The following is a 10,029-nucleotide window of genomic DNA, read 5'->3' on the forward strand; positions in this document are numbered from 1 at the left end:
CCTGTGGCCACCTCAAGGCTCTTTCCTCCCGAGCTGGTGGCCACCAGCAGCAGGTCAGTAGCCCAGGAGCCCGTGGCCACCTCAGGCTCTTTCCTTCCAGCCTGGTGGCCACTGGCACCTTCTCGCAGCTCCGTGTGGCCACCACGAAGCCCCGGGGCGGGGGTGGGGGGGTGGACAACGGAACCGGGGCAACCGCAGTGGCCACCAGAGGAAGCCAGGGGCCACCAGGCCCGGATGAGGCGCCCGGTGGGGGAGGAAGAGGGCTGGTGGCCACCAAAAATGGAGAGAGGACCAGCAAATGGGGGGGGGGGGGGGGAGCTGGGGCCACCAGGAGCTGAGCTGTGGCTACCAGAATCCAATTTGTGGCCAGCAGAGTAGAAACAGGGAGCGATCGGGTGGTGGCCACATCTCCACCAGCTTGGATCCTGTGAGGAGAAACGGGGTTGGTGGCCCCGGAGGACCTTGAGGAGACCAAGGATTGAAGGATGAGGAGTTGTGGCTACCAGGACCCGAGTTGTGGCCACCAGAGCGGAAACAGGGAGAGGTTGGGTGGTGGCCACATCTCCACCACCTTGGATCCCAGGAGGAGAAACGGGGTTGGTGGCCCTGGAGAACCTTAAGGAGACCAAGGATTGAAGGATGGGGAGTTGTGGCTACCAGGAGCTCATTTGCGGCCACCAGATGGGAAAGGGAAAGAAGTTAAGTGGCTCTTGGGTGGTGGCCACATCTCCACCAGCTTGGATTCTGTGAGGAGAAACGGGGTTGGTGGCCCCGGAGGACCTTGAGGAGACCAAGGATTGAAGGATGAGGAGTTGTGGCTACCAGGAGCTGAGTTGTGGCCACCAGAGCGGAAACAGGGAGAGGTTGGGTGGTGGCCACATCTCCACCAGCTTGGATCCTGTGAGGAGAAACGGGGTTGGTGGCCCCGGAGAACCTTGAGGAGACCAAGGATTGAAGGATGGGGAGTTGTGGCTACCAGAAGCTCATTTGTGGCCACCAGATGGGAAAGGGAAAGAAGTTAAGTGGCTCTTGGGTGGTGGCCACATCTCCACCAGCTTGGATCCCAGGAGGAGAAACGGGGTTGGTGGCCCCGGAGAACCTTGAGGAGACCAAGGATTGAAGGATGAGGAGTTGTGGCTACCAGGAGCTCATTTGCGGCCACCAGATTGGAAACGGGGAGTGTCTGGATGTCTCCCGGGCCAGGAACCTCCCATCCCACGTCCCCACCAGCCCCGGGCCCCGACTCACCCCGAGAATCGGAAACGTCTCGTCCGACGTCCAAACGGACCCAAAATTCCGAGAAACGGCCCCGAAATTCCGAGAAACGACCCCAAAATCCTCAGAAACGACCCCGAAAAGCTCCGAGGGAGGAGGAAACGAAGCTTCTCGAGATCCTCCTCCAGCCGGGAAGGTCGAAGAACTCAAAGTCCCTTTCAGTTTTTCTTTTAGTTTGTGGTTTTTTTGGTTTTTTTTTTTTTCAGCCGAGCAGGAAACGCGAAAATTTAAAAAAAAAAAAAATCACGGAAACCAGGAAGAGGGTTGAAAATTTTTGCTGAGTCAGCAGAATTGGGGGGGGGGGGGGGGGGGGGGGGGGGCGGGGCCGGAGAGGAGGATCCGACCCCCACGGGGAAAGAGAGAAATTAGCAGGATTAATAATTAAAGAGCGCGATTGATAATTAAATGTGTTGATAATTGGCACTAATATCGCAATTAATAGGAAAAATATTAATTTAATTAATAGGAAAAATCACGATTAATAACTAAATATGTCAATAAGTGGCACTAAGATCGTGATTAATAGACAAAATATTGATATTAATAATAAAATATCGTGATTAATAATTAAATATGTCAATAAATGACCCCAATATTGGGATTAATAGAAAAAATATTGATGTTAATAACAAAATATCGTGATTAATAATTAAATGTGTCAATAAATGACCCCAATATTGGGATTAATAGACAAAATATTGATATTAATAACGAAATATTGCAATTAATAATGAAATATGTCAATAAATGACCCCAATATTGGGATTAATAGACAAAATATTGATATTAATAACAAAATATCGTGATTAATAATTAAATATGTCAATAAGTGGCACTAAGATCGTGATTAATAGACAAAATATTGATATTAATAATAAAATATCGTGATTAATAATTAAATGTGTCAATAAATGACCTCAATATTGGGATTAATAGAAAAAATATTGATGTTAATAGCAAAATATCGTGATTAATAATTAAATATGTCTATAAATGGCACTAATATCGTGATTAATAGAAAAATATTGATATTAATAACAAAATATCGCGATTAATAATTAAATGTGTCAATAAATGACCCCAATATTGGGATTAATAGAAAAAATATTGATATTAATAACGAAATATCGCGATTAATAATTAAGTTTGTCTAGAAATGGCACTAATATCGCGATAAATAGACAAAATGTTGATGTTAATAACAAAATATTGATATTAATAATGAAATATCGCGATTAATAATGAAATATGTCAATAAATGACCTCAATATTGGGATTAATAGACAAAATACTGATATTAATAATAAAATATCGTGATTAATAATTAAATATGTCAATAAATGACCCCAATATTGGGATTAATAGAAAATATATTGATGTTAATAACAAAATATCGTGATTAATAATTAAATATGTCTATAAATGGCACTAATATAGTGATTAATAGAAAAATATTGATGTTAATAACAAAATATTGATATTAATAATGAAATATCGTGACTAATAATGAAATATGTCACTAAATGACCTCAATATTGGGTTTAATAGAAAAAATATTGATGTTAATAACAAAATATCGCGATTAATAATTAAATGTGTCAATAAATGACCCCAATATTGGGATTAATAGAAAAAATATTGATATCAATAACAAAATATGGCGATTAATAATGAAATATGTCTAGAAATGGCACTAAGATCGTGATAAATAGACCAAATATCGCTATTAATAGTCAAATATCTCTATTAATAATTAAATATCTCTGTAAATGACCCCAATATCGTGATGAATAGACCAAATATCTCTTTTAATAACCAAAAATCGCTATTAATCACCCCCAAATCGCTATTAATAACCAAAACCTTGCTATTAATCACCCAAATATCGCTATTAATAACCAAAAATGGCTATTAATCACTCAAATAACACTACTAATAACTAAAAATCGCGATTAATCACTCAAATAACGCTACTAATAACCAAAAATTGCTATGAATCACTCAAATATCGCTATTAATAACCAAAAATCGATATTAATCAGCCCAAAATCGCTATAAATAACCAAAAATCACTATTAATCACCCCCAAATCGCTAATAACAACGACAAATCGCTATTAATAACCCAAATATGTCTATTAATAACCAAAAATCGCTAATAATCATGCAAAAATCGCTATTAGTAACGAAAAATTGCTATTAATAACCCAAATATCGCTATTCATAAACGAAAATCGCTATTAATCACTCAAATATGGCTATTAATAACCAAAAATCGCTATTTATCATGCAAAAATCGCTATTAATAACCAAAAATCGCTATTTATCACCCAAATATCACTATTGGTAACGAAAAATCGCTATTAATAACCCAAAAATCGCTACTAATAACCAAAAATCGCTATTAATCACTCAAATATCCCTATTAGTAACCAAAAATCGTTCTTAATCACCCAAATATCGCTATTAATAACGAAAAATCGCTCTTAATCACCCCAAAATCGCTATTAATAACCAAAAATCGCTATTAATCACACAAATATCACTATTAATCACTCAGATATCGATATTAATAACCAAAAATCGCTATTAATCAACCCAAAATCGCTATAAATAACCAAAAAACACTATTAATCACCCCCAAATCGCTATTAATAACGACAAATCCCTATTAATAACCCAAATATGGCTATTAATAACCAAAAATCACTCTTAATCACCCCAAAATCGCTATTATTAAGCGAAAATCGCTATTAATCACTCAAATATCACTACTAGGAACCAAAACTCGCTATTAATCACTCAAATATCGCTATTAATAACCAAAAATCGATATTAATCACGCCAAAATCACTATAAATAAGCAAATATCACTATTAATCACCCCAAAATCGCTATTAATAATGAGAAATCGCTATTAATCACTCAAATATCGATATTAATAACCGAAAAATTGCTATTAACCACGCAAAAATCGCTATTAATATCCCAAAATCGCTATTAATAACCCAAATATCGCTATTAATCACTCAAATATGGATATTAATCACCAAAAATCGCTATTGATCACCCAAAAATCGCTATTAATCACTCAAATATCGCTATTAATCACTCAAAAATCGATATTGATCACCCCAAAATCGCTATTAATAACCCAAATATGGCTATTAATAACCAAAAATCGCTATTAATCACTCAAATATCACTCAGGATCCTGGCGACACCATCGGCACGAGTCCCGCTTCCAGGGATCCCGTGGAAGAGGAAGAGGAGGAGGAAGAGGAGACGGAGGAGGAAGAGGAGACGGAGGAGGAAGAGGAGGAGGAGGAGAAGGAGGAAGAGGATGAGGTGGAAGAGGAGGAGGAACAGGAGGAGGAGGAAGAGGATGAGGAAGAGGAAGATGAGGAGGAGGAGAAGGAGGAGGAGGAGGAAGAGGAGGAGGAGGGGGAGGAAGAGGAGGAGGAGGAAGAGGATGAGGAAGAGGAAGATGAGGAGGAGAAGGAGGAGGAGGAGGAGAAGGAGGAAGATGAGAACAAGGAGAAGGAGGAAGAGGATGAGGTGGAAGAGGAAGATGAGGATGACGATGAGGAGGAGGAGAAGGAGGAGGAAGAGGAGGAAGATCAGGAGGAGGAGGAGGAAGAGGAGGAGGAGGAGGAGGAGGAAGAGGAAGAGGAGGAAGATGAGGACAAGGAGGAGGAGGAGGAGGAAGAGGAAGATGAGGAAGAGGAGGAGGAGGAAGATGAGGACAAGGAGGAGAAGGAGAAGGAAGAGGAGGAAGAGGAGGAGGAGGAGGAGAAAGAGGAGGAAGAGGAGGACGAGGAGGAAGATGAAGACGAGGAGGAAGATGACGAAGAGGAGGAAGAGGAGGAGGAAGAGGAGGAGGAGGAAGAGGAGGAGGAGGAAGAGGAGGAGGAAGCTGGGCTGCTCGGGGCTGGAATCTTGGCCTCGGTCCCGGGAATTTTGGCTCGAGGCCCCGAGGGAGCCGGTTGGACGGGAACTGGGGCAGCGACGGGGGGGGACACGGAGGGATTGACCCCCGCGGGACCAGTTCAGACTGGGACGGAGCTGGGATGGACTGGGACGGAGCTGGGTTATACTGGGACGGAGCTGGGTTATACTGGGACTGAGCTGGGATGGACTGGGACTGAGCTGGGTTATACTGGGACGGAGCTGGGTTATACTGGGACGGAGCTGGGTTATACTGGGACTGAGCTGGGATGGACTGGGACTGAGCTGGGTTATACTGGGACGGAGCTGGGTTATACTGGGACTGAGCTGGGTTATACTGGGACTGAGCTGGGATATACTGGGACGGAGCTGGGATATACTGGGACTGAGCTGGGATGGACTGGGACTGAGCTGGGTTATACTGGGACTGAGCTGGGATATACTGGGACTGAGCTGGGATATACTGGGACGGAGCTGGGATATACTGGGACTGAGCTGGGATGGACTGGGACGGAGCTGGGTTATACTGGGACTGAGCTGGGTTATACTGGGACGGAGCTGGGTTATACTGGGACGGAGCTGGGATGGACTGGGACTGAGCTGGGTTATACTGGGACGGAGCTGGGTTATACTGGGACGGAGCTGGGATATACTGGGACGGAGCTGGGTTATACTGGGATTGAGCTGGGTTATACTGGGACTGAGCTGGGATGGACTGGGACGGAGCTGGGTTATACTGGGACGGAGCTGGGATATACTGGGACGGAGCTGGGTTATACTGGGATTGAGCTGGGTTATACTGGGACTGAGCTGGGATATACTGGGACGGAGCTGGGTTATACTGGGACGGAGCTGGGATATACTGGGACGGAGCTGGGTTATACTGGGACTGAGCTGGGATATACTGGGACTGAGCTGGGTTATACTGGGACTGAGCTGGGATATACTGGGACGGAGCTGGGTTATACTGGGACGGAGCTGGGATGGACTGGGACGGAGCTGGGTTATACTGGGACGGAGCTGGGATGGACTGGGACTGAGCTGGGTTATACTGGGACGGAGCTGGGTTATACTGGGACGGAGCTGGGATATACTGGGACGGAGCTGGGTTATACTGGGATTGAGCTGGGTTATACTGGGACTGAGCTGGGTTATACTGGGATTGAGCTGGGTTATACTGGGACTGAGCTGGGATGGACTGGGACGGAGCTGGGTTATACTGGGACGGAGCTGGGATATACTGGGACGGAGCTGGGATGGACTGGGACTGAGCTGGGTTATACTGGGACTGAGCTGGGTTATACTGGGACGGAGCTGGGTTATACTGGGACGGAGCTGGGATGGACTGGGACTGAGCTGGGTTATACTGGGACGGAGCTGGGTTATACTGGGACGGAGCTGGGATATACTGGGACGGAGCTGGGTTATACTGGGACGGAGCTGGGATGGACTGGGACTGAGCTGGGTTATACTGGGACGGAGCTGGGTTATACTGGGACGGAGCTGGGATATACTGGGATTGAGCTGGGTTATACTGGGACGGAGCTGGGTTATACTGGGATTGAGCTGGGTTATACTGGGACGGAGCTGGGTTATACTGGGACGGAGCTGGGTTATACTGGGACTGAGCTGGGATGGACTGGGACGGAGCTGGGTTATACTGGGACTGAGCTGGGTTATACTGGGACGGAGCTGGGTTATACTGGGACGGAGCTGGGATGGACTGGGACGGAGCTGGGTTATACTGGGACGGAGCTGGGTTATACTGGGACGGAGCTGGGATGGACTGGGATTGAACTGGGATGGACTGGGACTGAGCTGGGATGGACTGGGACTGAGCTGGGTTATACTGGGACTGAACTGGGATGGACTGGGATTGAACTGGGATGGACTGGGACTGAGCTGGGATGGACTGGGACTGAGCTGGGTTATACTGGGACGGAGCTGGGTTATACTGGGACGGAGCTGGGTTATACTGGGACTGAGCTGGGATGGACTGGGACGGAGCTGGGTTATACTGGGACTGAGCTGGGTTATACTGGGACGGAGCTGGGATGGACTGGGACTGAGCTGGGTTATACTGGGACTGAGCTGGGTTATACTGGGACGGAGCTGGGTTATACTGGGACTGAGCTGGGTTATACTGGGACTGAGCTGGGATATACTGGGACGGAGCTGGGTTATACTGGGACTGAGCTGGGATGGACTGGGACGGAGCTGGGTTATACTGGGACGGAGCTGGGTTATACTGGGACTGAGCTGGGATATACTGGGACGGAGCTGGGTTATACTGGGATTGAGCTGGGTTATACTGGGACGGAGCTGGGTTATACTGGGACGGAGCTGGGTTATACTGGGACGGAGCTGGGATGGACTGGGACTGAGCTGGGTTATACTGGGACGGAGCTGGGATGGACTGGGACGGAGCTGGGTTATACTGGGACTGAGCTGGGTTATACTGGGACGGAGCTGGGTTATACTGGGACGGAGCTGGGTTATACTGGGACTGAGCTGGGTTATACTGGGACGGAGCTGGGTTATACTGGGACGGAGCTGGGATGGACTGGGACGGAGCTGGGTTATACTGGGACTGAGCTGGGTTATACTGGGACTGAGCTGGGATATACTGGGACTGAGCTGGGTTATACTGGGACGGAGCTGGGTTATACTGGGACGGAGCTGGGTTATACTGGGACTGAGCTGGGATATACTGGGACGGAGCTGGGTTATACTGGGACTGAGCTGGGATGGACTGGGACGGAGCTGGGTTATACTGGGACGGAGCTGGGATGGACTGGGACTGAGCTGGGTTATACTGGGACGGAGCTGGGTTATACTGGGACGGAGCTGGGATATACTGGGACGGAGCTGGGTTATACTGGGATTGAGCTGGGTTATACTGGGACTGAGCTGGGATGGACTGGGACGGAGCTGGGTTATACTGGGACGGAGCTGGGATATACTGGGACGGAGCTGGGTTATACTGGGACTGAGCTGGGATATACTGGGACGGAGCTGGGTTATACTGGGACTGAGCTGGGATATACTGGGACGGAGCTGGGTTATACTGGGACGGAGCTGGGATGGACTGGGACGGAGCTGGGTTATACTGGGACGGAGCTGGGTTATACTGGGACGGAGCTGGGTTATACTGGGACGGAGCTGGGATGGACTGGGACGGAGCTGGGTTATACTGGGACTGAGCTGGGTTATACTGGGACGGAGCTGGGTTATACTGGGACGGAGCTGGGATGGACTGGGACTGAGCTGGGTTATACTGGGACGGAGCTGGGTTATACTGGGACTGAGCTGGGTTATACTGGGACGGAGCTGGGTTATACTGGGACGGAGCTGGGATATACTGGGACTGAGCTGGGTTATACTGGGACGGAGCTGGGATGGACTGGGACTGAGCTGGGTTATACTGGGACTGAGCTGGGTTATACTGGGACGGAGCTGGGTTATACTGGGACGGAGCTGGGATGGACTGGGACGGAGCTGGGTTATACTGGGACGGAGCTGGGTTATACTGGGACGGAGCTGGGATATACTGGGACGGAGCTGGGTTATACTGGGACGGAGCTGGGATGGACTGGGACTGAGCTGGGTTATACTGGGACGGAGCTGGGTTATACTGGGACGGAGCTGGGATATACTGGGATTGAGCTGGGTTATACTGGGACGGAGCTGGGTTATACTGGGATTGAGCTGGGTTATACTGGGATTGAGCTGGCTTATACTGGGACGGAGCTGGGTTATACTGGGACGGAGCTGGGTTATACTGGGACGGAGCTGGGTTATACTGGGACTGAGCTGGGATGGACTGGGACGGAGCTGGGTTATACTGGGACTGAGCTGGGTTATACTGGGACGGAGCTGGGTTATACTGGGACGGAGCTGGGATGGACTGGGACGGAGCTGGGTTATACTGGGACGGAGCTGGGTTATACTGGGACGGAGCTGGGATGGACTGGGATTGAACTGGGATGGACTGGGACTGAGCTGGGATGGACTGGGACTGAGCTGGGTTATACTGGGACTGAGCTGGGTTATACTGGGACGGAGCTGGGTTATACTGGGACGGAGCTGGGTTATACTGGGACTGAGCTGGGATGGACTGGGACGGAGCTGGGTTATACTGGGACTGAGCTGGGTTATACTGGGACGGAGCTGGGATGGACTGGGACTGAGCTGGGTTATACTGGGACTGAGCTGGGTTATACTGGGACGGAGCTGGGTTATACTGGGACTGAGCTGGGTTATACTGGGACTGAGCTGGGATATACTGGGACTGAGCTGGGTTATACTGGGACTGAGCTGGGATATACTGGGACGGAGCTGGGTTATACTGGGACTGAGCTGGGTTATACTGGGACGGAGCTGGGATGGACTGGGACGGAGCTGGGTTATACTGGGACGGAGCTGGGTTATACTGGGACGGAGCTGGGTTATACTGGGACGGAGCTGGGATGGACTGGGACTGAGCTGGGTTATACTGGGACTGAGCTGGGATGGACTGGGACTGAGCTGGGTTATACTGGGACTGAGCTGGGATATACTGGGACTGAGCTGGGTTATACTGGGACTGAGCTGGGATGGACTGGGACGGAGCTGGGTTATACTGGGACTGAGCTGGGTTATACTGGGACTGAGCTGGGTTATACTGGGACTGAGCTGGGATGGACTGGGACGGAGCTGGGTTATACTGGGACGGAGCTGGGTTATACTGGGACGGAGCTGGGATATACTGGGACGGAGCTGGGTTATACTGGGACTGAGCTGGGATATACTGGGACTGAGCTGGGTT

General features: G+C 48.5%; 1 protein-coding gene across 3 annotated transcripts in view; it reads right to left on the reverse strand.

The window, feature by feature from the left end:
• Positions 1-1,537, reverse strand: part of ARAP1 (ArfGAP with RhoGAP domain, ankyrin repeat and PH domain 1) — a 51,295-nt gene extending 49,758 nt beyond the window's left edge. For 2 of the 3 annotated variants that reach the window (XM_069881677.1, XM_069881675.1), the window contains exon 1: positions 1,249-1,536. The gene's annotated coding sequence lies outside the window, so the exon portion shown is untranslated. Of the gene's footprint in view, positions 1-1,248 lie in introns of all 3 variants that reach the window. The other variant, XM_069881676.1, reaches the window with a different exon arrangement.
• Between the last annotated feature and the right edge of the window lie 8,492 nt (positions 1,538-10,029).

The sequence above is a fragment of the Phaenicophaeus curvirostris genome, unplaced genomic scaffold (genome assembly GCF_032191515.1).
Source record: "Phaenicophaeus curvirostris isolate KB17595 unplaced genomic scaffold, BPBGC_Pcur_1.0 scaffold_59, whole genome shotgun sequence".
NCBI classification, from domain to species: Eukaryota; Metazoa; Chordata; class Aves; order Cuculiformes; family Cuculidae; genus Phaenicophaeus; species Phaenicophaeus curvirostris.